General features: G+C 57.4%; 1 protein-coding gene across 6 annotated transcripts in view; it reads left to right on the top strand.

The window, feature by feature from the left end:
* HDAC4 (histone deacetylase 4) overlaps positions 1-26,529 on the top strand; it is a 288,003-nt gene that overhangs the window by 61,028 nt on the left and 200,446 nt on the right. Inside the window, exon 1 of one of the 6 annotated variants that reach the window (XM_086720112.1) lies at positions 14,491-14,919. The exons of 4 other annotated variants lie outside the window; for them this stretch is intronic. The gene's annotated coding sequence lies outside the window, so the exon portion shown is untranslated. Of the gene's footprint in view, positions 1-14,490; positions 14,920-23,843; positions 24,379-26,529 lie in introns of those variants that run through there. One more of the 6 variants, XM_086720113.1, reaches the window with a different exon arrangement.

Raw genomic sequence — 26,529 nt, 5'->3', positions numbered from 1 at the left:
GTTGGGGTTCGAAGTTTAGAATCTTCTTACTTGTGCTTGGAGATACTCCTCAAATACCCGGTTTCCTGTAGCGCTGTTCCCGGGCCTGCCTGCTCCTCCAGTCCGGGCTCGGGAGGAACCCGCGAGAGAGGTCCGAGGTCAGCACTCAGAAGTGGTTCTTGCGCAGACCAGACTTTCAGAGGACGGGCCAGTCGTTGATTTTGTGTTTGTGAAAACGGTTTATTCAATAAATGGGAAGACACGTTCCTCCCCCTGATTTTAAAAGTTAAGGTAGTCTCCTATTCGGACAAGGCCGAAAGATACAGGAAAGAAAAGGAAACACCCTCCTGGCCCCAGTGGCCTACGGGTGGCTGGGGGGACAGTTCTGAGAAGACTCGCGTTAAACTGCGTCTCGATCCTCCACCTGGGCCTCTGTGCGCACATGCACACCTGTACCCACACCTGCCGTGTGTGCCGCCGCAACCAAGCGGGCGTGGGGATGGCTGCGTACTATTTCAGTACTTAAAGGTCCTCTACTAGAGGGACCTCAGGGTTTTAGACTGTAGTAAATATACTTCGGTGGGACGTTCTTAGACCTCCATCTTTGCATTTGTGGCTGATGGCTTTTATTATTCTCGTTTTATCGGGATAAAGGCTCACAAATGGCACTGTTGGGACACACGCGAGTGACACATGTCTCCAGGCCACCCCTCAGATGTGAGCGGCCATGCGGCCCCCGGCTGTGCGTGAGGATTCCGCTCCGATGCCCGGCAGCAGCTGGTCTCAGGGTTCCTTCCTGAGAGACAGAGAGGAGACGTCCGCAGGAGTTTGTCCGTCCCAGGTGTGGGGCTGTGGGGGATGGGGTCAGGAGACTGGCCCGGCTGCTGGAGTGGGGCGGCCCCACACCAGGGCAGAGGGAAAGTCCAGAAATATCCCAGAGCCTTCCTCTGCTGCTGCTGTCCCCACCTCACTCCTTTGATCGAGGGACACTGATCGAGCCTGTCTTGTGTGCCCGGCTGTCCTAAGCACCAGGCTCTGCTGGTGAACCACACGGGGCAAGTCCCGCCCGGTGTCACCTGCGCTCCTGGGAACGTCACACAGTAGGCAAGTAAATAACTGTGTCATAGTAAAAATAGCTAACGTTGAGTGAGTCTGTGCTGTAACGGATGCCTTTTCTACGTGCCCTCTACGCGTTTGCGGATTTAATTCTTGTAACGGCCCAGGAGTGGGCTCATGATCCCTACGGTATCCCCATTTTCCAGGTGAGAAAACTGAGGCGCTGAGGAAGGATGTCGTCTGCCCAAGGAACTCTGCCAGGCGGTTTGTGCTCTTAAGCGTCACGGTTTCCCGCCTCTGAACCTCGTGTGATTTCAGGTGTCGCTGGTGACGGTGAAGCGGGGTGGGAAGTAAGAGCTTGTTCGGGGAAAGAAGCAGTTCGCTGATGGCTCTGAGGGGCTTCGACCAGGACGGTGACGTCTCAGTTTTCACAGTACACGCCTGGGTGCTCGGCGTAGTTTAACTCCAGGGAGGGGCGTGAGTGACAGCAGGGCCACCTGTCCCTGAGGTGACCTGTGTGGGCGTGTCCAGGCCAGGGAGCGCCTCTCGGGCAGGACGGAGCCCAGGGCCGGGCTGCAGACTGTGCTCGAGAGCTTGCGCTGGGCCCGGAGGCGCTATGGAACAAGGTTGTGGAGACCGACATCAGCCTGATCTTGACCTGGCCTCCCCTCCGGGTAGTAAGCCGTGACCACCCCGTTTTCTTTTCCACGTAACCTTTTACTTTAGCCAGCGGCCTCCTCTTTTCACCTCGCTCGGGGATCCCGGTCTTTACCTTTGTGGAGCGTGTTATGCTTTATTGTACTTCTGTGCTAAATGAACCGCGCTCGAGGTGTGGCCGCTGGGCCCCTGGGGTCCCTGGGGCACGTCAGGTGGTCTGGGCTGTATCGGTCAGAGGACGAGATGCAGCCTTCTCGCCGAGCTGACCGAGCCTGTCCTGGTGGCGGGCGGGCGGCGGGCAGGGCTGCGGTGCCACACAGGCCTCGGGCCACGCTGCCTGGCACGCGCACGGACCCAGCCACTTTCACCTGGGAATGTTCTTGATGAGGCGGGGCGGTTATTCCTTTCATGAGGTATTTACGTCTCCGCCCTGGAGGTACGCGTCTTCGAGTGCTCCGTGTGCCCAGGTGGGACGGGCTGGTGTCCTCGGCCCGCCCGATGCGTGCTTCTTCCGCGGACACCGACTGTGTCCAAGTTACCAAGGGGTAACTGACAGGTAACCTGTGGGTGTTCACGCCTGGGCACTTGCCAGACACTTTCTTAAAGATGGTGCTAGGCTGTCCCTTTAAGGAAAACAGCTGACGATGTGTGTGGCCGGCAGTGACATTCTGGCTCTTAAGTGGAAATGGGAATTTGGGAGCCCGTGCACCCCCCCCCCCCCGCCGTTGTCTAATGACACATGTCAACATTGGGGAGGGCTTGGGCCTTTCCACGTGACCGGGTCCTGATGTCGCAGACTTGGGCGGGGTCGGGAGCCCTCGTGGTGCTGCCCCGATGCTGCTGGGTCCCCGGAGCTTGCTGGCCAGGGTCACGGCCGCCCTGCAGGTGACTGAATGTCCCGGCCCGGGGCCCTGGTGCTACTGATCCAGAAAGCCCACAGGCCCTGCAGCCTGGGACCCTGCTCCCACTCCGGCCGCGTCCCTGTGAGCTGGGCCACCTTTGTCTCTTCTGCCTGAGCAACCTGTCCCGTTGGACGGCGCACCAAAGCAGGTGTGACAGTCCCACTAACGGCCTGAACCAGACCCCACAGATGCTTACAGATGGAAACAGCACCACCCTGCTCACTAATCGTTTTGTGTTTTTGGAAAAGGTACTTGTGTTTGCATAAAAATAGGTAATTTATGTTAACGTTCAGTGACACTATTATTTTCAAATGAACTAAGTGAACATTTAAAAAAAAATCTCAGTTTTAACGAGTAATATGGCAACTGCTGATAGGTATAGCCACCTAAGCAACGCCCTCTGGGGTCCCCAGGAATTGTTTTTGAAGCTTTTTTAAAATGTCTTCTATTTATTTTGAGAGAGAGAGAGAGAGAGAGAAGGAGAGAGGATTCCAACCAAGCTCTGTGCTGTCAGCGCGGAGGCTGATGCAGGGCTCGAGCTCACAGATCCTGAGAGCAGCACCTGAACTGAAATCAAGTCGGTTGCCTAACTGCTGAGCCACCGAGAGGCCCCGTGTCTTCAGTAATTTTCAAGAGGGTAGAGGGGCCCCGAGACTAAAAATTATGAGAACTGCTGTTCCAAGCCCTCTAGTGTTGATAGGCATCTATATTTTAAAAGCACTTAAAATCACTTTATCCCTGGTGTTCTGACCCTCAGGCCCTGAGGAGGAGGGATGTGCTGTCATGGGGAAGGGTCAGTCTTATGGGGGAGGGGGTGTACCTATGTGGGGGCGGGGCCCGGGGGAGGCTGGGCCTCATGGCTCCGCCTTGGTGGGCAGGCAGGCTCAAGGATGAGCCACGAGCTGAGCCCCCTACAGCGCACGGACACCGCTGAGTGGGAGTTAAAGTTGTTTAAAACAATTGAGTTTTTTTATGTACACGTTGTATTTATGTTACATTTAATTATAAATCATTATAACTTGTGTAAATAAATTGTAGCTGATGAAGAATGAATATGCTAGAATTTTTGGTCTCACTTAACGTTTGTCACTCTGCAAATACCCAGACTTTAGGAAAGACCGTAGACTAGTATGGACCTTTAGGACACCTCTTCTGACCCCAAACTGTCAGGCAAATGCTGAAAATAAATGATGGCAATGTTAAAAGTGTCGAGTAACAAAGAAAACGAACCAGAAGAGCCAAGAGAAATCCAAGACCAAAGAAGAAATACATCCAATGGGAAATTTGGATAGAAACAGTCTCAATAAATGAACCCTTTCATTGTTGCCGTAAAAGTGAGAATTCACACTGTTCTTGGAAACTTCAAGTGCAGCCTCCGTGGCCTGTACCTGTCCCAACGGAAGTGGGCCGGAGGCTCGCAGGGCCGTTTGGCCTAGGGCACAGGTCCGTCAGCGGCGAGGAGGCGGGTCCTGTGGGCTGCCACACGAAGGGACCTGGGCACAGTGCGAGCAGTCAGGCTTCTGCGGGAGCAGGAGGCAAGGTCACCTGGAAGGAAGGGTTCTCGGCATTTATCTGGAAAGGTAGCTCGCTGCCCTCGGAAGTGTACCAGAGTATCCGTACCATCCAGTGTCTCGACTGAACGCAACGGGGGACTCGTGTGGGCTTGGGACTGGATGTGTCATAAAAGTGCCTACTCCTTTAGGGAGCGCTCCGCGTTTTCTCAAGTTGGCGTGGCGTCCTTTCTCCTGGCTTCCAACCCTCAAAAAGTGTTAACTAACTTTGTGGGGTGAAAGTACCCTCATTGTAGAACCTGTAGGAAACAACAAAAAAAAACAAAAATTATCAGCAAACTTTACTTACGAACAGAGATAAAAGCGCTGAACGGAACGTTGGGGGAAAGAGCGTGAGAGCACATTCTATAGTTGTTTGTCACCAGGAGTGTCGGGGCAGAAGTGTCATCGTTCAGTGGGAACTACGGCGTTCACGTAAGTACAGGAGAATGTTCAAGAAGAAGGTTAGGTAAATCATTTTCATAATTTAGTTGAGAAATCTCTAAATTGGGAGGAAACACATAGTTGCTATGAGTAGGTGAGGGATCATTGGGAAGCGGCAATAAGCTTCCCCACGGCCGGAAAAGTCTAGAGGCGCTAACAGCAACAGGGGCCTTAACACATGTGTCAGTATCGTTTCAGATGCCGGAAACTTCTTTAGGGTGAGGAAAACCAATGTAGATGGACACAAAAGCCGAAAAGACTCCGTAAAGAAACTCACTACAACCCATCCATTTTGTATTTGCCATTCATTCGTAGAAAAGTTCAAGAACCACGTTGATGGTTTCGATGCTCTTAAGTTCCAGACTTCTGGCTGACGGAAGCCTCGCAGGTTACAGGTTACGTTTCCTGTCTCCTCGTCAGCACAGTGGGCGGCACTCGGCTGTGTCCTCATCAGCGCTGGTGGCACTCAGTGCTCCGCTCTGGGCAGTTCAATTCACATTTAGTTTTTGTGATGCTTTATCATTCTCCTGGCCCGCTTTGTTGTCCTCTTTTTTTCCCCACACGTTTATTCTGAATTTAATCGTGAAATATTTCACCTGGTAATGAATACATGTACCTAGACCCTGTGGGCATCTTTCTGGTGTCTCTGTCCGCTCCGGGAGACAGAGGCCCTTCTCAGAGCCTTCGCGTTTGTGCTTGTCATTCCTTGGCTTAAAGAAATACACGTGAGCACGTTCCTCAACAGTATGAGTTTCGTCTTGTAGGGGTTTGAGCTGTGTATATAAGTGAAACCACACCGTATGTTTTAATGATTTTTTTAAACAGAACTACTTTGGAGGACGGTTCAGGGCCCCGCTCACTGATGCTCTGTTCTCTGCACATCCCGTGTGAGGTTCCAGCTGCCCAGAGGTCCCGTTTCTGGGGATGCTGGCCCTGACCGCTTGGTTACGGTGGTGGCACCGGCTTCTCCCCTGTAAAGTTACTATACTCCCCCCCCCTTTTTTTTAAGTTTAATTTTATTTACTTTGAGAGAGGTAAAGAGCAAGCAGGAGAGGGGCAGAGAGAGAGGGAGACAACCCCAAGCAGGTTCCGCACCGTCAGCACAGAGCCCGACTTGGGGCTCGAGCTCAGAAACCGTGAGGTCATGACCGGAGCTGAAATCAACAGTCGGCCACTTAGCCGCCTGAGCCACCCAGACGCCCCTCTGCTTCCCTTTATAGTTGATGAGTGTCTCGTGTGAGATGCTCTGCAATCGTGCTGATACCCTGTTGTTTCCTGAGCACTCGCCTCTGGCTTCAGCAGCCATAGACGGTTCTTGCCTGCGTCTGTTACCGTGATGGACAGTGGTGCCCCCAGCTTCAGCAGCCGTGGGTGACTCCGTTGCTGTGACAGTGGTGGCCCCTAGCTTCCCAGCAGCCATGGCCGATTCTTACCTGCATCCGTTCTGGTGACGATGGCGGCTGAGAGGTGGTCTTCTAGTGCGGTCATTCTCGTTACACGCGGTGGTTGGCTTCCTCCTCTACAGAAAAGGTTTCCTTCCTTCCTTATTTATCACCCCCCCCCCTTTCTGATATGGGAAGGTAGTCTGGCCTCCCCGCGTGCACCTTCCCTGCCGCGCACCTGGAGTCGGCCCTTCCTCCAAGGAAGCGTGCTGCTGTCTCTCAGGACCCAGTGTGTAGAAAGCCCGGTGTGCACGCTGGTGCGTCTGCTGTTTCCACGTGCCGTGGACAGGTGGAGTGGGGAGGTGCACGCGTGTCCGTGGGCACACGCCCCACCCCCCCCATCTCGTTCCGCGTAGACACGTAAACTGCGGAGCTCACCCTGGTACTTCTAATTCCGGTCCAGCCTCACGGGGTCGATGGACCACCCCCTCTCTTCGATGGTCACCCTCCTCCCACGGTGGGAAACTGGGCTTCCGGTTTCTGTAATGCACGTACTTATTGGCTCAGAAACTGTTCATCTGGGCCTCTGTAAGAAAGAAGCCCGCTAGCCGGAGTTCAGGATTTGTCTGGGGCACATGGTCCAAAGGCAGTCTGAATGCCGGGTCCCAACGCCGCTTGGGACAGCCCTACCCCCCGGCCCCTGCCCTGTGCAGTTGTGTTACTCACTTGAAATGTGGTTCGGTTCATTTGTTTCTATTTGTATTCCCTTTTATTACCCTCCTCATGCTTTCTTTATCTCACTTCTTTTATTTTTGAGCGCATGAGACACGAGTGCCGTTCTTAAAACCAGTGGTATCCCTGCCTGGCCTGTGGCCGCCCCCAGCCCCGCCCTCGCTTTCCAGATTTGCCTTCTGGACAGTCAAGCAAATACATGTACTTTATTTTGGATTCTCTCTCGCACCAAAGGAACATCAGACAGGCGGCTCTCTGGCACGCGGTCTTTCCGCACCAGAGCAGGTCCCGGAAGGTCCCGGAGGCCCAGCCATCCCTCCACGGAGCCCCTCTCCTGAGTTTGGGTGGCTAGCAGGTTCTGCACTCGAATAACCTCGTGCCCACGTCCCATCCTCCACGGGACCTGTGTCTTCAGACTTCACCTACGGAGAAAGCTCGCTTCAGCAGCTCGTATACGGGCTGCACCTGCAGAAGATGTGCAGAGATGCAGTTGGGCTCGATTTTGCCAAATTTGCCCGTGTAGAGCTTGGACCAGTTTGCTTCCGTGTTCCCACCCGTGAGGCCCGAGCGCCCGCTCCCACACCGTTTTGCAGAGCAGAGAATGTTACTTTTTGCCAGTCTGGCAGATAAGAAATGGAATCTCAGGGTGAGGGCCTTTTTCTGTCTTTATGCCTTTGGCCTCTTTTTCTATCAGGAGCTTGGTCATTATTCCCACAATTTTTAAGAGTTCTTTGTACATCAGGAATATTAGTTTTTATCTGTGAGACCTATTGCAAATACTTGCCTCCAGTTTGTCAACTGTGTTTTCGAATGCTTTATGGTGCTTCTTTGCCATGTAAAAGCACCCCCCCTCCCCATTTGGTTCTTTCTTTCTCTTTGTTTCTTTAACTGCTTCTGGCTGTTGAGTTGCAGTCACAAAGCTTTCCTCTGTCCCCTGAGCAAGAGGAACCCCCCTGTTTTGTTCATTCTTTACAGCTAGGTCCTTGGTGCACGTGTTAGGTTTGGATCTAATTCTGTCTTTTCCCGGTGGTTACCCGGTCGTCCCAGCACCGTCGGGTAAACACCTCCTCCGTGTCCCTCGCTGCTCCGTCTGTCTGCTCATGTGCCCGTCCCACACCGTCTCCGGCACAGGGGCTCCCAGGGGGGTTCAACGTCAGGCTGGGCTCTTGGCCTGTTCTGACAGTGTTCGTGACCCTCGTGTGCGTCTGCTGGCCGCGTCTCTCCCGCTGCCGCCCTCGGATTAGCGCGGCTAGGGTGCCTCCCACCCTCCGTCTCCCCGCTTACTCTTCACCGTGTGTCTTTCCTTCCTGGTTGTTTCCTCCGTGCTGTTTGACTGCTCACCAGTTCTCTCTTCAGCCCTCGCCAACTGGTTACTCAATTCACTCATTTAGTTTTTAATTATTCAACAGTTTTTTATTTCATCTTCGGACGGGCCTGACCGCTTTTGATATTAGTGATAACAGGTGATACGTAATCTCGTTTACTCCAGGGGGCAGGTTGTGGCTCTTACTGTCCCACTTTGGCAGGGGGCAGACTGAGGCACAGAGAGCGATTAGAGGATCCAGGGCTGTGCAGCTGCTGAGCAGTGGTCCCCGACAGGCACTCACCTCCTCCCTGGATGACCCCGTTCGTTTCTTCACGCCTGCTGTCGAGATGTATTTTGTGGCCAGATCAGATTTTCCTGTAACTGAAGTCTGTGCTGGCCTGACTTCCACTCCCGGCCTTTCCCCTGCTTTGTGATTTTAGATTGTGACTTTATGCCTCGTAATGTTTTGCAGACATTCTTTTGGGGTTGATGGCGTGCCCGTCAGGGGAGGGGATGTGTGTCTGTGTCTGCCTAGGGCTAGCGCAGCACAGGCCCGGGCCGCCTCGCCTTGGATGCACTTGAGGACGTATTTGCCGCGGTGTCTGTCCGGTCTTGGGGCTGGGCGGGGTCTCCCCCAAAGCCCTGCCTGCTGATCCGTGGTTGGGGGCCCCCAGGGGCGTCTCCTTCCTTGATCTGCTCTCCCAGCCAGTGTCTGGTCTGGGCACGGCTGTGTCCCTTCCACAGGGATGTTCGCCACCTTCCCCGATGGGGGTCCACTGTCCACTCCCCTCCGGCTCAGCCCCCGCCTTGGTCTCCTGGCCCAGGTGGCCTTTACCGTGACCAGCGAGCTGTGGCCGAGTCAGGTGGCAGCCGCAGGATGGGCCCCGGTGTCCGTGCCGTTTCCTGTCTGACTCGGCCTCCTCGAGGTCTTGCCTTCCGAGGGCTTCCTTGCCCTTCTGACCCCTCAGCTGTGTTTAGAGGAGGTTGTGAGAGCTGGACACCGCACTGCCGGAGTCCGAGGCTTCTCTTACCACGGTGAGCTGGCTTTCTTTTGAGGGCGCGTGTTTTCACAGGAGACCAACTTTGTCTCCCCTGATTTCAGGCGGAGAGGCTGGCAGATCTGGGGGGCAGGGGCTGCTGAGGCCTGAGCAGCCACATCCGCTAAGTGACGTGGAAAACTGCAGGTAATTTCTAACCGCCACTGCCCCTGGAAAGCTTGTGACGGTCCGTGCCGCCTGTCAGAGCTCTGTGCTCACAGCCCCGCCCCGACGTGAAGCGGGGCCGAGGCAGGGCCGGGTGGCTCCTCGCTTCGGCGCCCGGCTCTCTGCCGTCAGAGGACGCGCCCAGGGTGCGATCGCGTCTTGGGCTTTGTCTGAGCCCGTCCTGGCACGCTGGCTGCTGCGGGGACATTTACGTCCTCTGGTCTCGTCAAGCACTTCTTCCGTTAACAGTATGTTTAAAATTGCAACATGAGTTCAGGCAGAAGCCAGACCCTGTTGCTAAGTAAGCGTGTCTGTGTGCCGGTAGGAGGGCGTCCCGCCTCCCTGCCCTCACGTTCCCGTGCGCACAGGTTGAGGCTGGGCGAAGGATTTCTTACCACCAGCCTCCTTTAGCCCCTGGCCCGTGGGCGCCCTCGGTGTGCTGGGCGAGGGCCACCACCGGATGCGTCTTCCTGGGATGAGTCCTCCCCTCTGCTTGCCCCGCGGCCCCGTCGGCGAGGAGCGCGGGGGTGCAGAGAGCGCCTGCCGGCTCTGAGGGCCTCTGTCCTCCAAGTCAGCAGCTTTGTTCTGCAGACGAAGAAGCCCAAGGGGTCGCAGTTTGCCCAAGGCCACCTGCCCGGGCCTTGGCCCAGGGGCCCTGCCTCCCGCTGAAGCCCTGTGCCCCTTTGTCCAGGCGGCGTGCGTGGGGCCAGAGCAGACGGACAGGCCGCGGATTCGTGTCGTCCGTGCTGCGGTGCTGAGTGAGGGGTGAGCGCCCCGAGGGACTGTCCCAGGAAGAGGAGCGGCACGTCCTTGGGCCATGCTGGCAAACACGTCGCAGTCGCTTTCATTTTTATAGAAGGCAGATGTGAAAGTTTTAATGTAGTTGGACACAAGGAAAAGTACGAATTTTTCCTCTGAGCAGTAGAGCGGGTCATCTTTCTTAGCAAAACTGTAAATAACAGTCAAGCGTTTGCTTTAGAATGGAGGACGACAGGGGAAGTTTTTACTCCTGGATTTTGATATCTGGCCTTGGCCTCCTCAGTAATGGAGGAAGGAAGGGCAGAATGTAAAATCGCGTATGTGTGCCTGTGTGTGTACGTGTGCCTGTGTTTGACCCCTCGGTGACCACAGGCGCAGACGCACGCGCCGTGCCGGGTTCCACGCAGGTTCCACGCGGGGCGTGTGCCGGCTGCAGACAGGGGCTTGCTTGCCTCCTCCCTGCCCGCGGGGGAGGGATGGTGGCGTCTCTTGTCGTACCCGCGTGGACTCGGAGCCCAGGGCAGAGGGCGCGGTGACGGCCCTGGGGCTGCTTAGGTGAGAGGGAGCCTCTCCGGCCCCACGCACGCTGGCCTGCGGGTCTGCTATCCAGCCCCAGCCCACGGTGCAGCCTGCTCGCGGTGGGGTTAGGCCAGCAGCGAGCGTGTGCCGGGGTCTGGAGCCTTTTGACTGATGGTGATGATTTTATCTTACCGTGAAGATCCCTCACGTCCAAGCTGAGAATATCTGTTTATGATTTTCGTGACTTTGGAGTTTTCCTTAGGACTCGTGTTGAGCAGTGAGCACATCACGTGGATGCTTGGGGGGATCTCCGCTCTGGGGAAACACGTAGGTAGTCCTTTCTGAGCTCTTTAGGCTCCGGAGGGGCCCGTGGGGCGTGGTTGGCCCTGCCCACGGTCCCCCGGGTGCCTCCCCCTGGGGGGGAAGCTGCTGGGGGCTTGTTAGAAAGTCTCAGCATGGGAATTTTGTGTGCAGTGAAGTTTAAAGGATACGCTTGAATGTTTGTTTCAAACGGGAACAGGAGTCCTGTCACTTGTGTAACTGTGCGTGTGATTTGGGCAGGGCCGGGCCGCCCTCGCCCGCAGTGCTCCCCTCTGCCCCTCGCCTGGAGAGAATTACACAGCCCTTCCCTGTACGCGTGGGTTGTGGCCTGTGTTCCAACGGAGTCCTCGGTGTCCAGTGTCCCTTCCTCTCTCGAATCTGTCATTGTCCACCTGCCGGCGACACCCAGGCTTCTCCGTTTCCCGGAGACGAGAACGAGACGCTGGGTGTTGCGTGTCTGTGGATCGGGACAGCTGACGCCGGCCGAGGACACTTCATCCTGCCGCCGGGGCCGCGTGTGGCCACTCGCCTGACCGCCCACACCGCCCGGCTGGGCCGCGCTGCCCGGCCGGTGCCAGACGTCGCGACATGGTGGAAACGAGCGTGCCGAGGGGTCCGGTCGTCTTTCGCTCGCATGCCGTGGGGGTGCCCAGCCGCCCAGGAGCACAGGGAGCTCGGGGCGGGGCCCGGCGCTGCGACGCCCCGGCAGACTCTGTCTCCTCCTTTGTGAAACAGAACTACTGCCGCTCGACCCGGCAGAAAGCGCCAGGGCCAGACAGCCATCCCGCGCCGCGCGCTTTTTTGTAAACGTGGCTGAACCCCCCTGGCGTCCGTGGCAGGGAGGATGGTGGGATTGGCTTGTAATGCGACCCGACGGGCATCCGTTCCCTTAGTGGCTGTTTGAGGACAAGTGGAGGTGGATGCCAGTGGCTGTCACCTTTGTCCCGAGGCCCTGAGGCTGCCTGGTGGCCCTGCTCAGGCTCAGCTCCCGGCAGTGCCCAGGGGCACCTTTTCCTGGGGACCTGGCCCGTAGGCTCTGTCTCCTCTAGCGTCCTCGAGGAAGGCTCGGACACTGGCTTCTTCTCTCTTCGCTTACTTATTAATTTTTTCTCGGTCTTTATTTTGATAGGGGGTGCACCCCCCACCTCAAGGGAGGAATTGTGGTCTTGGGTGGGGACACCAGCGACAGTGCTCCGCTCTGGGAATCCTCCAGACCGGAGCTGGGGCAGGAGCCCCCTTCGTGTCTACTGGCTGCCGGTGTCTGGGGAGCTGCCGTGGGAGGTGGGCTGGCGGGCAGGCCGGCCAGCGGTCCACGGGCCTTGGACGCTTGCTGATGCTGGTCCCCCAGGCTCCTGAGGTGCCCGGAGCCCGCTTTTCTAAAGAGGCATGGCGGTGGGGGGGGGGGTCCTCCAGTTTCCAGGAGCTGCCCCAGGGGCTTTCCAGCCAATCCTCCTTATTGTGGGTACAGGTGTGGCCTTCAACCTTGGCAACCGACAGAGCCAGACTTTTACCGAATCAGATGACGAATCTGAACCTGAGGAGGCGGGAGCGGAGAGGAAGAGCGTGTCTGTGGCCACGCCAGCTAACACGCAGACACTGCCACTGGGGTCAGACCTGGGCCCTCCCGGTCAGTGGGGAGGGCCCTGCGGGACAGAGGGGCGGGCATGGGGAGGGCCCAGGAGAGCCTGGGAGGGGGAGCTGGACGGGAAGGGCGGGGCATGCCGCTTGGGGCGGGGTTTGCTGCTCTGGCCCCTCAGCCGCTTCGGGCCGTCCCATCTTCCCACGCTGTGGTTATGAGGCACGAGTCTGCGGTTGACCCAACGCTCGAACAGGTGCTCCCGTGCCCTCCAGGCCTGCAAAGCTCCCTGGGGGCCCTGTTCGTGAGGGGAAGAGGGTCATTTACTGATTTGCTTTTGGGGGGGCTTTTCCTTTGTTTTGGTCTGACTGCCCCTGGACAGAGATGTCCATAAGACCAGAACCTGCAAACAGTTGGCAACGTTCGAGGAGCTTTGAGTGAAATCGCACGTCGTTCAGCAGACCTACCGGCAGCGGACAGTGTAGGTATCCACGGAACGTTTATAGGCGTTTCTTCACGTAGGACAGTCTGTTGGCCCAGTAATAGGGCTCAGGCAGGTTAAAGACACGGTTCCTTTTCTTGAGTGGCCAGTGGCCATGGCCTTGGCAGTGTGTTCGGACCTGCAGCGGGGCAGCGGTGAGTCGGGTGGCCAGTCAGAGCTTTTCACCCGCGTGTCTGCTTTGGAGAAAGGCGTGTTTTCGGGGGCTCCCAGGAGACCCTGGCCGGCCTCCCTTGCTGGCGTAGGTTGGCTTTTCTCTGTTGTTCCCTTTGAGGCTGCCCTAACCCGATCACCCCAGCAAGCAAAAGACGGCCCGGCTGTGCACCACGTAGGACCCTCCCCCAGGTTAGGAAAACGCGGATCCATTTAGAGGACCTGTTCCAGAAGGCCCTTACCAGTTAGCTGGGGGCGTGGCCGTCGCCGCGTGGGGCTCCATAATGTCCTCCGTGGCTGTGCTCCTTACGCACGTGCACCTTGTCAGCTCTGTGGTGTTAGGGTGAGTCACAGGCCTTGCGTTTTGTCTGGGGCCTCTCTTTGCGTGTCCCCTTTCACGTGCCACGGGGGGCAGAGAGATGGCCCTGCCTGTGCGTGGCTGCCCAACGCCGTTTCCTGGGCCTGGCCTTCTGAGCCTCTGCCCACGGGGCTCAAGGAACGTGCTGGTCAGTAGCCAGGCCTTCCTCCGGCGCCAGCCGCAGGCCCTCCGTGACCTTGCACTCCCGGGGGGACCGGACCGGGCCCTTGCCTGCTAAGTGTTGCCCCTGAACTAGCTCTTCCTCCACAAACATCTGCTGCCCCTGGAAGCAGCGAGGAGAGGGAAATCTGAAGTCCCCTGAACACCACTGCTGTCCTTCCACATCTGAGGGCTTCTGTGTGTGGGGCCGTGGACACGGCCTGGGCCACGTGTGGTAGCCCTGGGGCTTCTGCCCGGACCAGACCGCCAGGTGCACTGGTCCCTCGGGTTTCTTCTTACCAATCAAGTTGGCTTTGCCACTACTGTGTATCAGTAAGAGAAGGTTGTACATTCTCACTTCCCCTTGTGCAGAACGGTTCGCCAGGAGGCTGGTGATGGCCCTGGGCCACTTAGCTGAGGAGACTTTCTGTGGCTTAGTGGTTTGATTTCTGCCCCGCATGAAGCCTCTTAGGTGCTGCCAGATGGGGGACCTCCACCCTGGGGTCTGATCCTTCTTGGCCACAGCTGCTGGGCCACTCCAGGCGACCTTGCAGATACCGTGTGCCCCTGGCACCCTTGTGCTTGACCCTGGCCCGCCTGGTGGCTCGGGCCGGTGGAGAAGGCAGCCCGGGGTGGGGGCGCTCCTGGCTCGCACGCCAGCCGTCACAACCTCCACGGCCTGGAGTGCGCGTGGAATCCTCGCTGCCTCTCGTGTCAGCCGCGGAGGGTCTGCTCCCCGGTGTGGCTCCAGAGCTCCGCATGCCAGAAGCGTGTCTCCTCCCCCCGCCCCGTGGACCCCACCCCTCCCCTTGCTGGCGGGGGCTCCCGGCCCTTTCTCATTCGGATCCTCTGTTGCCCAGCGGACGGCCACTTCCCCTTCCCCGCAATCTCCGAGGCCGAGGTCTGGAAAACCAACCCCTGGCCACAGATAACTTGTGGCGTCCTCACATTTGCATGTGGAACGGGAAGAAGAGATTAGGAGTGAAACTCCGTTTACATGCGAGGTCCCAGGTCCGAGCAGGGCTGCCTCGCATCTTCCGCGGGCATTTGCTGTGCGCGCGGAGTTAAAGCTCAGCCCCGCGGCTTCCGGGGGGCACTCACCGCCCGGCGGAGACCCGGTTCTGGGGCGTTCTCCGCGAGTCTGGAGATGGAGTCTGTGGTGATCCCGCGTATCATCTGCTGGTTATGTAATGTGACAACATGGGTGTGAAATAGAAACCAGATGTCGGGGCGGGGCGACAGAGTCCTCATCAGTGGGCACCAGCGGGGCCCGGCTGGACTTTCCTCCTCTGTCCCGGGCTCACTGTCCCGGGAGACCCGGCTCTGGAGGGGCTGCTGGGGTCTAAACAAAAGGCTCGACTGAAGGTAAGGTACAGATTCAGCGCGATTAACTCTGTTACGGAGCTTGTCCGGGGTTTTCCGAGCCCCGTGGTGGAACCGCGGAGTGCCGTGCTGCGTGGCCTAGTGACTTGCTGTCCGGGGTCGTCTCAGAACGTTGAGCCTCAGCGCGTGGCGAGCAGTGGCCTGTCTGCCACGTCCTCCGGCCCCCGTGTGCTGGGGCAGGGAGAGAAGGGGATCTGCGTTTCGCCCGGTGAGGGGCTCTACCGCGCGGGGGGGCCGTGGGGGCAGGTCGCTGTCCAGGCGCTGTCGGCGCGGGGACCGATCGCCGGCCCCCGTGTCCTCTCCCGGGGCACCTGAGGCCTCGTGCAGCGCGCCCTGCGTGCGCTGCTCCGGGAGCGCTGACCTGTGCTGGAAGCGGGGCTCCTCCCTCACGGGAGGCCACAGCGTCCACGGATGGTGGCTGCGTGTAAACCAGAAAACCTCTCCTTTACCATTACTTTCTGTTGGTAGCTGATCTTCCAGAGAGATCGGTAGGGTCCGTACTTTGCTCGGCGGACCTTTCGGAAACAGAAAACCCAGGAATCTTGGCTGTCGTCTCAGCCCTGGGCTGCTTTAAAGCTGCATGGGCTTGTTGAATTCTTGTTGGGGAAATCTGTGCTTGACTGCTGCTCACGTTGTACGGTTGTCCTGTGCCCCCAGGGAACCAGCTCGGTGAGGGAGGCAGAACCGGGTCTGTGGCTCCTTCTGGTCCGAGTACAGACGTCCCCTCCGGGTTCTCAGCTCTCGTCTCTGAAACGATAGCCAGTGTTCATGGACTGCTCTCTGGATGCTAGCCCAGCGCTAAGCGTCTTAGTGAAATTCTTACGTAATCCTTAAAACACACCTGTAAGAGTAGGTACTTTTATGACCCGTGTCCCAGTGAGGAAACTGAGGCCCAGAGAGGGTGGACGCCGTGCCCAAGGTCTCACGGTTGGGGGCTGTGGCTGGGGATCCAGCCCGGGCAGGATATCTCTGGCTTTTTCCCCACTCTTGGCTGTGTGGCCCTGACTTCCTGGTGGACGGACGAGGGGCCGTCTCTGGGTGTTTGCTCCTGGGCCATGTGTGTTCAGCGTGTGCGGGACGTCAGAAGCCAAGGGTGGAGGTCCTTCCCTTGACAGAGCGAGATGTGACGGTTCCTAAGCCCCCGGTCCGGGGAGAACAGGGGAAACACTCCGATGGCCTTATTGCATTTTGATTGTTCTACAAGAGAACTTGCGAGAAACCCACCCAGTGGTGTTTGGAAGGCCAAGTGTGGTTGTTGGTAACTTATCCAAGTAAGTAGAACTTCTGAAATCATTTTCTCAAACAGGAGTTGCCCTTTGACCGTTTAGAAAACCATGCTTGGAATCCGTGGTGAGCTGTGAGAGCCTACGAAGCAGCAGCACCCTGTTTTCCAGGAGAGTGTGGGGCTGCTGTGAACGTGCCAGGGACCCGTCTTTCTCCCCAGCCCCCGGGACCTCCAGCTGGTCTGTCTGTGACCTCCAAGGCCGTCTGGTCCCAGCAGGGGCCCCAGGGCATCACAGGGAGGCCGCTCTCTTGTCTGGGTCTCAGGCTCTGCCTTGTTTCTAAATATAACCCCTTCCTTGTGTTTCTCTGAGGGTCTGGGGTGTAGACACCACCCGGCGGAGGACGGCCACTGGGGCACGGAGCCCACCCTAGGTGCTAGACTGTGCGCCCAGGGCTCTTGTCCTCCTTCGTGTCAGGTTTGCAGACCCCTCTGGCAAAGTGTGCGTGGGTCCTGCCCGAGAAGGATCTTCTGACAGTGTGGCCTCTGGAGTGTGTGAGACCGGAAGATGAGCTCGAGCAGAGCAGCCAGCACTGCGCCCAGGTCTGCGGCCCCCGTGGCCCCCGCCGCTCCGTCACACCAGACTTGGGGTGCTTACCTCCCTAGGCAGGTGGAACAGGAGGAGAAAGGTGTTCAGGCCCTCCTCATGCACCCCCAAACGTCCCATGCATATCAGAAGCCCCTTCCAGAAGGTTCTCTCATGGGAGAGTCCCCATGCGGTGTGGGGCTGGGTGGGAAACAAGGTGAGGGTCACCCGTACCATCTGGGGTAACTGGGGGCTGAGGGTCCTGACTTTGCTCTTTTGTCACCGCCCCACCCCCATTGCCATTTAAACCAGTTGAGTGCTGGGGCCAGGCTGTGTCTTGTCTGAGGGTCTCGGTCTGCCGTCAGCTGGGGCAGCGTGGGGACCCTGCCCCAGGTGGCCTGCCCTGCTTTTGAGCAGGCATATGATGGTTTGTTTGAAATCAAGAGCATCTTTTCCAAATTATGTTTTTTTGTTTTGTTTTCTGTGTGTGTCTGGGGGGGGTGGGGGGGCTGAAGGCCGTGAAGTTGGAGCACGGTCAGTGCATGGCTGTGAGGGACACCTGTGAGGGACAAGACTGTGTGAGGGGCCCAGACGTGTGTTCACCCAGGACTGCCGGGCCTGGGAGCAGGTGTCAGACAAGTCAGCCAGGGACTCTGAGGACCTCGGTGTCCTTGGTCTCAGTCCGTGACCTTTGGCTCCGGGCCAGCAGCCCACATCCGACGGTCGGTCCCCGAGAGTCACCACGGGAGCCGAAGCTCTCCCACACGTCCCTCTAAGTGTAGCAAGAAGTGGAAACACTAGGAAGACTGCCGGAATCGGGGACTTCTTCCGAGAAGTGACTTCCTGGGGGAAGAGCTGGGGTGCCTGTGAACCCAGATGCATCATCATCAGTTTCCGGAAGCGAGACTCAACGGTGGCATTCTCTGAGACCTTGAATCATCAACTAATTATTGAAGTGTGCTGATTCTCACACGTAGGCCGTCTAGAGCGGCAAGGATAATTTCAGCTGTGGGGGAGGTCACCGTAACTCCGAGTCTGCCTACAGTTCATTACGTGCAACACTGGTAACCTGATATTTCTCTGTTTGCTGCCTGCATGGTCATCCCGAACGTCGTTCGGATTCATGGCCCGTGAGGACAGTGACAGCTGCGTTCCCAAATGTGTTTAGGCAGCGGGCTGCAGGAAAGTGTTTGGTAAGGATTTGTCTGCACAGATTTCCCTGTGTGCGCGCACTTGTGTGTATGTGTGCCTGTGCGTGTACGAACAGATTTACATTTGAAATGCAAGTTTCATTGGTCCATTTGTCCAGGGACGGCTAGAATTTAGTAACTAAATGAAACTAGGCTGCACATATGCAAATAATTTGGACGTGATTGAAAACCAGACCGACTTCTTATGTATCCTGCCTGCAAATCTGGAAACTTGTAGAACTTGTTTTGGCATTCCTCTTTGAAAATAATTCATGCAGAAATAGTGTTATTATGCAAAAATACAAAGAGGGATAAAGAAGAAGTGAGAGAGCCCTTTGCCGTTTTCCGGGCTCCGGCAGAGTGGCTTCCACGAAGAAAGGGGCAGGAGCGGGCTGTCCTGCCCCCAGCTCTGAGTGCCCCGGGGAGGACACCTGGCCTTCAGGGAGACCCAGACTCCCCGGTAAAGGGGACGCAGACCCACAGGGCACCGAGGAACCAGGCCCCACCAAACAGTGTAGAAGGAATAAGGGATGTTCGTGTCATCGTCCAGAAAGTGTACCGAGGATAAAGGTTTGCCAGACGGACCCTCCGCGCCAGCTACTGATGCACCTGCTGCCTCCTGGAAAGACCGACCCGCAGACCAGCAGCTCGTCGTGTGAGCTCACCGCTGGGTTACCGTCCTGGTAGTTAGGGAACATAGCAAAACCGAAAAAAAAAAAAAAGAGAGAGAGAATGGATGAGTGTGGCAGGATCCGTGCTCTTCACATCGGTCGCTCGCTCGTGTGTGCCTGGATTGGAGAAACACTTACCCAGCCTTCGGCCCACTGGGAATGTGCTAGATTCCCAGGCTGTGTGGGCCTCACCGTAGGCCTCGGGCTGGACCCATGAAGACCTTGGCCCCAGATCATTTTCATCCTCTTTCTTTCTTTCTTTCTTTCTTTCTTTCTTTCTTTCTTTCTTTCTTTCTTTCTTTTTCTTTTCTTTTCTTTTCTTTTCTTTTTCTTTTTTTCTTTCTTCTTTCTTTCTTTCTTTCTTCCTCCTTCCTTCCTTCCTTCCCTCCTTCTTTCCTTTTCTTTTCTTTTCTTTTCTTTTCTTTTCTTTTCTTTTCTTTCTTTCCTTTCTTTTCTTTCTTTCTTTCTTCTTTCTTTCTTCCTCCTTCCTTCCTTCCTTCCTTCCTCCTTTTCTTTCTTTCTTTCTTTCTTTCTTTCTTTCTTTCTTTCTTTTCTTCTTTCTTTCTTTCTTTCTTTCTTCTTCCTTCCTTCCTTCCTTCCTTCCTTCCTTCCTTCTCTCCTTCTTTTCTTTTCTTTTCTTTTCTTTCTTTCCTTTCTTTTCTTTCTTTCTTTCTTTCTTTCTTTCTTTCTTTCTTTCTTCTTTCTTTCTTTTCTTTCCTTCCTTCCTTTCCTTTCCTTTCCTTTCCTTCTCTTCTCTTCTCTTCTCTTCTCTTCTCTTCTCTTCTCTTCTCTTTTCTTTGACTAGCTTTAGAAAACCTGTTTCTGCCTGAAAACAGACATTAGTGACTGTTACTCCGAATCCCTACTAAACCGGGGAGGAGCCAGTTACCATCAGTGTCTGGGCACGAGGGGACAGCCCGGTGGCGGTCAGGCTCCTGACTCCTGGGGCCTCTTAATGGAAAACGGCGGTGTTTCTGGAGCCTGCAAAGGGGAACATTGTCACCTGCAGAAAACTTTTACTCAGACCGGGATCTCCTTTTAAACCAGCGTGCCTTTCGAAGGAGCAAGAAGTTTAAACAGATTAATTAATTAATTTGCTATTTAAGCAGTTTATTTTGCACCCTGAGTTTTTAGGGTGTTTTCACCTAGGCCGTGTGATTCCCTCCGAGCCTTGCGGGAGCCTTGAGAATTAAGCTGGGCCCGGCCTGTCAACCTGCTCTTTGCATTATTAGTGATGAAGGAGCACTGGGCCATCAGCCGGGATGCACTCCGCGCTCACACGGCGCATCTCGTTCGACCCTCGAGGCGGGTAATAAAACCTTGGAACCAGGTGCTGGCCGTCGGCTCCCTCCCCCCGACCCCGAGGCCACCGGATTGACGGCTTCCTGGGCCCCGCTTTGTGCATTTGCCACCTTCATTTCACTTATGTCCAAGAACACAGGTTGAGCGCCTTGTCTGAGGTCAGCACCGGGAAGGGGGGTTTGAGGCACTGGCCCTCCGAGGTTGGTGCTGGGTGGGGGTCTGCCAGCTTGGTGCCCGGTGTCCCGTGAGGGGGGCTGGGGCGGGAGGGGGGAGAGGGAGGGCCTGAGGCGGCCACGGCTAACAGAGACCAGGATCCGTAGTGGGTGCTCCATGCAGAGCATTGACAGGGGCACCAGGGCAAGGGGACCTTGGCATCGAGGGGCTTCCGGCGTCCCCGACCAGAGGTCCTGGCCCCGGGCCCGCCCAGGAGGCGTGGGTGAGCACAGTGCCCTGCCGTCCACGCAGAGGGCACAGCTTCTGAAGCTCCTTTGTAAGAATGACGAACAGACGCTGCTTGCCGAGGGACGCGGTTTGCAGATGAGCTGTTTTTAGTAACCTGGACGGGGTTCCGGGCTGACTTGAAATTTTCACTTGATTAGCAGATAATTGAGGCGACACCTCAACTCTTGGTTTCCTCAACTGTGAGTCCCCCCCCCCCCAAAAAAAAAGCACCTTAGGACCGGAGTGTTTCAAGAGAACACAGCGAAACAGCTGCAGTGAGAAAGCCCGTGGAAAAGCAGCTGGCTGTGCCCGCGGCCAGTGGCCACCTCTCCGCTGGGCTGCGCGTCTCCTGCCGGGGCCCCACCAGAGATGTTTGGGGACTATTGCAAAAGGCCGAAAGCGCCTGCCTCCCTTCATCGTAGACGGCAGGTCGAGTGAGGAGAGGAAACGAAAGTTCACCCAGGCACTGGACAGGGACAAAAATGAATATGCTAGTGTAGACTGAGAGCAAGAAGCAGGTGTTTCAAATCACCAGGCCTGGCGGCTTCCCCGGAGCCCCGTCCTTGCCCCGGCTCGGCCGTGGGGCCGGCGTCCCACGCATCTGTCCTGGTGTCCCACTCAGGACGGTGGGGCGATGATCGCTCCGGCCCTTCCTTGCCTCGGGCTCCCCCTCTCCCCCTCGTGGCCATACAAGTTCTTGTGCCCCGGGTGCCCAGCAAGGACCCTCGGGTGGGGAAGAATTCAACCTGAGAGCCACTTTTGGGGAGGAAAAAGGGGACTTTGCCTTTCTTAAGAATGAGTGATTTCTAGATGATTTCCTCTGACAGTTTCCCCAGAGGGGGTGCTCGTTTGAAAGGCCTCCTGCCCACCCTCAGGTCAAGCAGGAGTAGAGGAGGGTCCAGAGGAGGGTCCTGGCTTCTGGGGGGGGGGGCCTGAGGCCTGGGTTAGGGGGCTGGCCCTCAACACCGGATGTCGCTGGGTGTCCTGCTTCCTTCCGCTGCACAGCCGGAGAAGGGAAGATTCTGGTTGAGATGCTTGGAGCCCTCGGGCCAGATCAGCACGGGGAGTCCCTCCCTCGAGGGAAGCCCTTCTTCCCAGACCTGCTAGCTCGGGTGTGAGTTACCACGAGGACAGCGGACTTGCCCACAGACCTGGACCCCATGCGGGGGCCTTCACTCTCTGCCCCTGCCTCGGCTTGCCAAGCCTCAGAGGTGGGCCTGTGGGATGAGGGGTCCTGATTGGAGCCTCGCATGAATTTGCTGGCATCACTCGCACCCAGACCCTGAAGCGGGCTCACCCAGAGGACCCTGGAAACTTCCCCCTGACGGCTCCTCTGGCCGAGTCAGGCACCTGGGCTCTGGCCACCTCCCGCCGTTCCCCGCAAAGGGTCCGCGCGCTCCTTTGGAGAAAACGTTCTCCAACTCAAACGGAGACCGTGGATTTTCAGTGTGAGTCCCGCGGGGGTCACAGCCTCCTTCCGTCCACAGACTGAGAGCCATGGCGTCACAGGTGTCTTCTGGTCAGTTTGGTGAGCTGTCTGCTCAGAGCCTCGTTACCGGTTGTTGGTGGCACGGAACCTTCTTTCCGCCTGCAGAATTATTCCAGACTCCACAGTGACGATGTGCTGGCAGTGGACTCAGAGGCCTTATTTATGTATTTATTTATTTACTTACTTTATTTTTAAGAAGGAAAAGGTGGGTGGCCTCAGTCCCAGGCACAGCCTCTTGGACACTAGCGGTGAGCCAGTCTCCTGTTGGAGGAACAGACCGTGTTCACGTACTCTGTTCAGCAGCCACGGTTGTGGTCGCACCGTGGCATCGGTCACATCTTTCTCATATGTGTTTCACGAAGAGCGAGGGGAACGGGGCCTCCGCAGGGTTCAGAAGCGTGGGCCTGCGTGGAAGGCCTGGCTTGGCGTCGTTCTCTGGGCTTCTCTCGTCCGAGACGTGTGGTTACTCTCAGAGCAGATAGAGGACGGTTACATTTGGACCAGAAGGCAGGAGGAACGTTCCATAGGAGTGAGAAACACATCGACTGTAAAAATACGCCACAAAACCCGTTACCACTTCTGATAGTGGCTGGAGGGAGAGACTGACTTTTCGGAGCAAGAACACGGGAGAGAGGGGGTGTCCCTTCTCCAGTCGGTGCCTCCGGCTGCTGAGTAGAGGAGGTGGGGGCCCTTGCCTGAAGGGGCTCCTGTCGGAAGGTCTGTTCTCTACGGAGGCTGAGGGAGGAGGTCGGGGAGCAGCCGTGGGGACACAGAGGCACGTGGGGACCCGCCTGCCCCCGGGGAGGGTTCTCCAGGGCCCCATGGCCACCGGCCCCCCCCCCCCCCCCCGCCAGAGCCGCATGGGTTTACTCGGATAGACTGCGCAAAATGAGTCATGGGCTTCTCGCCTTTTCCGTCTCGCTCCTTCGAGCGATATGCGATCATGGAAAAGGAGAAAGCAAGAAAAACGCAGTCTGGAAAAAGTCTGTAAGAACCGGTGTAAAGGCTGGGCGTTTTCACAGCTGCCGGCGTCGCAGGGAGGCCGAGGTGTGCTTGCTCCACTCATGTGTTTTCGTTCCCTTTCTGCCGGAAAGCTCAGTCCAGCTTCACTCACATTTATAGGACACAGGCCGCTGTGCTTGGGACGGTGTTTTTTCCTGCTCACTTGGAGGAAGAGGACAAGACACGGGGACACAAAGATGGCTTTGTGAAGAGGGGACCCTCCCGGGTCCTCTAATCCAGAACTTGCCGAGATGGTGGAGGTGCCCCGCAGCTACTCTGCCGGGGCACGGTAGCCACTGGCCTTGTGCGGCGACAGAGCGCTCAGATGTGGCCGGTGCGCCTGGGGAGCGGAATTTTACGTTTTATTGGATTTGAGTTCATTTTAAGTGGCCACATGTGGCTACTGGCCACTTAGAGTGAGCACCGAGGAGGGCTCTAGACCGAGGACTTGAGGATCTGTTCTTTATTCGGTTGTTTGAAAATAGAAGGCTTAATCCTTTTGAGTTTCCTGGTTGGGATAAAAAAGAGGATTGCTTGTGTTGGGAATATTTCAACAGTGAGTGGCCTGGGCGGTGTCAGTGCGGTGCCGAATTTATGACCCTTCTCAGGGCTGTTTGGAAGATGGCACGAGAGAGGTCCTGTGTCACAGACGGGCACGCTAACGGTTCCAGGCGGGGTTCGTTTGTCCAAGGAACAGACGTTCCCTCGGAGGTGCCATGGGGTCCGTTGATGGAATTCAGGAGAAATTCATAGAACACAACTGACGAAGTCCGCAGGCAATATTACCCACTCCCCCCTCCCACTCTCCCCCTGTCTCCCCCCCTGCTGCTCTCCCCCCTCCCTCTCTCCCTCGCTCTCCCACCGCCCCCTCCATCTCCTGATTTCCCCCTCTCCTCCTCTCCCTCCCCCCTCCCCCCTCTCCTGCTCTCCCCACCTCTCCTGCTCTCCCTCTCCCTTTCTCTCTCTCCCTCTCCCTCTCCCCCCATCCCTCCTCCCCCTGATGGCCTCCCTCCCTTCCCATCTGCTCTGTCCTCAGCTGTGTCCCTGCACTGGTTTGGCTTGTCTCCTGTGTCCCTCTCGTGTTACACACCCGGTAGCAGCCAGCTCGAGCAGGGCAGGGCAGCTGGACACACAGGCAAACGGACATCCAGATGGACTTCACAACAGCTCGGGGTCTGTAAAGTCAGTGGGAGCCAGCCAGTGTAGACAGACCTCACTCCGTGATTCCCCCCCTTGACCCTTCTTGTCACTCGGGGAATCCTCTTTTGTTGACCTGGGCACTCCTGAACGTTACTTAGCCAATAAGTAAACGCTGGTCGTTAGCTGTTAAACACCAAGTGACTGCGGGGCACTGCCGTCTCATCGCCCCGTGTGCGAGGGCGGCCCCGAGTGAGCGAGTGAGCGAGTCCTTGTTTCGGCAGCCCCGTGCCCGCTGCACCGGGGGGGGGGGGGGGGGGGGGGGTCGGAGCGTCTGTCTGGGGCCGGACCGCGTGGGTACTTTACTGAAGTTCAGAGGAACGACCGCGCCTTCTCTCCAGGTACAGCGCCCCGCCACGCCCCCCGTCTAAAGCGGCTTTGCTCCACAGTCATCTTTCTGCTGTTCAAAGAGACAGATTTGATCACCGATGTCTTGACTTTTGGGGACTGTTCCTGGTGACAGGCACCCCCCCCCCACCCCCGCCCCGTCCCAATTTTTAAATATTTGACAAAGATCCTGACACGGTATGTTTTGGAGGAGACGATGTTACTCATCGTTAAGTCTGCGTGGAGACAGTTAAGTCTGTGAGAGGCTCTTAGTAATTGGATGGAAATAATTCCCAAACGTTATGTTGTGTTACGGTGGATGCCGCCTCCGGCCCCTGGGGGTGACGTGTGCGGCTTCCCGCGCCGCTGCGTTCTGGACAGTGCGCTTTAACCGTCATCTCAGAGCTTTGGCAAACGTGACAAATGTTTCTGCTCTCCCTCCCGCTCTCCCTGTTGGCCATCGTGTGTGCTCGTTGGGCTTGAGATCAAGCAGGGTTCGGAGCGAGGACGGTGGTGGGGCCGCATGCCCTGAGGGCATCTCCCACAGACCCCTTAGCCCACGGGACTCATGCGTTCCAGTGGCCGGGTTCACAGAGGGTCCTGACGGTGAGGGTGGCTGGGCCCCGGGGGTTTGCCGTGTGTCCACGCTCGAACTTGAGGTGCCCCGGTCTCCCAGGGTGAAGGGCTGTCGTGTTTCTGGGTCCCTACTAGGAGTCAGGCTCTGGAAGCATCTTCTCTTGTTCCCCGCGACGCTCAGGTGGCGTGCCAGCCGGTGACAGGCCACAGCTTGTCCAGGGGACCGGCCAAATCCGCCAGGAAGACTGGATTGGATCCCAGCTTTGTCTGCTTCCGGAATGCCCAGACATTCCCCTACTGTGCCCTGAGCCTGCTTTCCTCCATGCCTTTGGTTACAAGGATTATGTGGTTTGGTGTTTCTTGTTTTTGTTTTAGGCCGTTGACTTTTTTTTATCGTGTGACTCTGCCGTGTGTCTGCTCTCCCATCACGGTTCCATCAGATCGACCGAACCATGATACTTGAGCCTCTTCCTGGCACCTTCTCGGCGGCCTTGGGGACAGCGGTGTTGGGGACGGGCGCACGCGCAGCAGCAGCCACGAGGGGCGGGCCGGAGGCAGCTGTGGAACGGACCTGTGGCTCCTTAACTGGAAGAATAACCATTTACCTCTGTGCTGTGAAAATTGGCGGTCATTCACCAGGTCTCCATTTTTCCAGAGTTCTGGGGCGGTGGACGCGGTCTTCCTAAGACTGCCTTTTCCTTTCTGAGGTCTCGAGGAGGCGTGGCCCGAGCCTGTGTCCGTCCCGAGCTAGGTCTTGGGCTACGGTCGCTGGCGTCTCCGTGGCGCGGTGGGTTTCTGCAGGGAAGGTGCGCGTGCTGTCTGCGTGGCCTGGCGCCTGCGAGCTTCGTTCGCTAGTGGTGAACGGGGTTACCCGTGAGCAAGCCGGCACGCGAGGTGGCCCGGTCACGTGCGTGTCTCTCACAGGCAGGGAGTCTGCCGCGGACTCAGGTGACCGCTGTCTCATGGCCACGCACACCGACCGGTCGGCCTGCACCTGGGCTCCGAGCCCTCCGTTCCGCCCCGGGCTGTCAGGACCGATCGGTGTCTGGACCGATCACAGCAGTGCACCGAACACGGGCCTGAGGGCGGAGAGCTCCACACGCGTGTGGACTGCGATCCTGCTGCGCCCCAAGCCGCAGAAGTGGGTGCTGGGTGCTGGGTGGGCTCTGGGGTTCCGTCTGCTGAGCCAGGGCCGGGTGTGGGGAGGGGGCTCCGGACCAGACGGCTGTGCTCCCAGCCCGACCGTGGCACCTGGCCACTTGATCTCCACCGGCCTCTACTTCCTCACTGGATCGCGGGGCCAGCGACCTTGGAGGGGTCTGTGAAGACCGCGTGGGGGAAAGCCCTGGAAGGCATGGCTTGGCGCCTGCCGGGGTGGCTTCACTCCACGGGCCCGGCCACCTGCCCTGTGCTCCTCCTCCGTGGTGCCGTCCAGGGTTGCTTCTCGTGTGCAGAGAGCGTGCCTGCCTCTTGGGGTGACCTGGGCCCACAGAGGGGCTGGGGAGAGGGTGGTTCTCAGGGAAACAGTTACGGGCAGGCAGTGGCCCACCTCAGAGCGACTCCGGTGGGGCCCGGCAAGCGTGGGGCCA

Source organism: Puma concolor, chromosome C1, assembly GCF_028749965.1.
Source record: "Puma concolor isolate L17-30 chromosome C1, mPumCon1.1.hap2, whole genome shotgun sequence".
NCBI classification, from domain to species: domain Eukaryota; kingdom Metazoa; phylum Chordata; class Mammalia; order Carnivora; family Felidae; genus Puma; species Puma concolor.
This window is presented reverse-complemented; position numbering and strand designations above follow the sequence as displayed.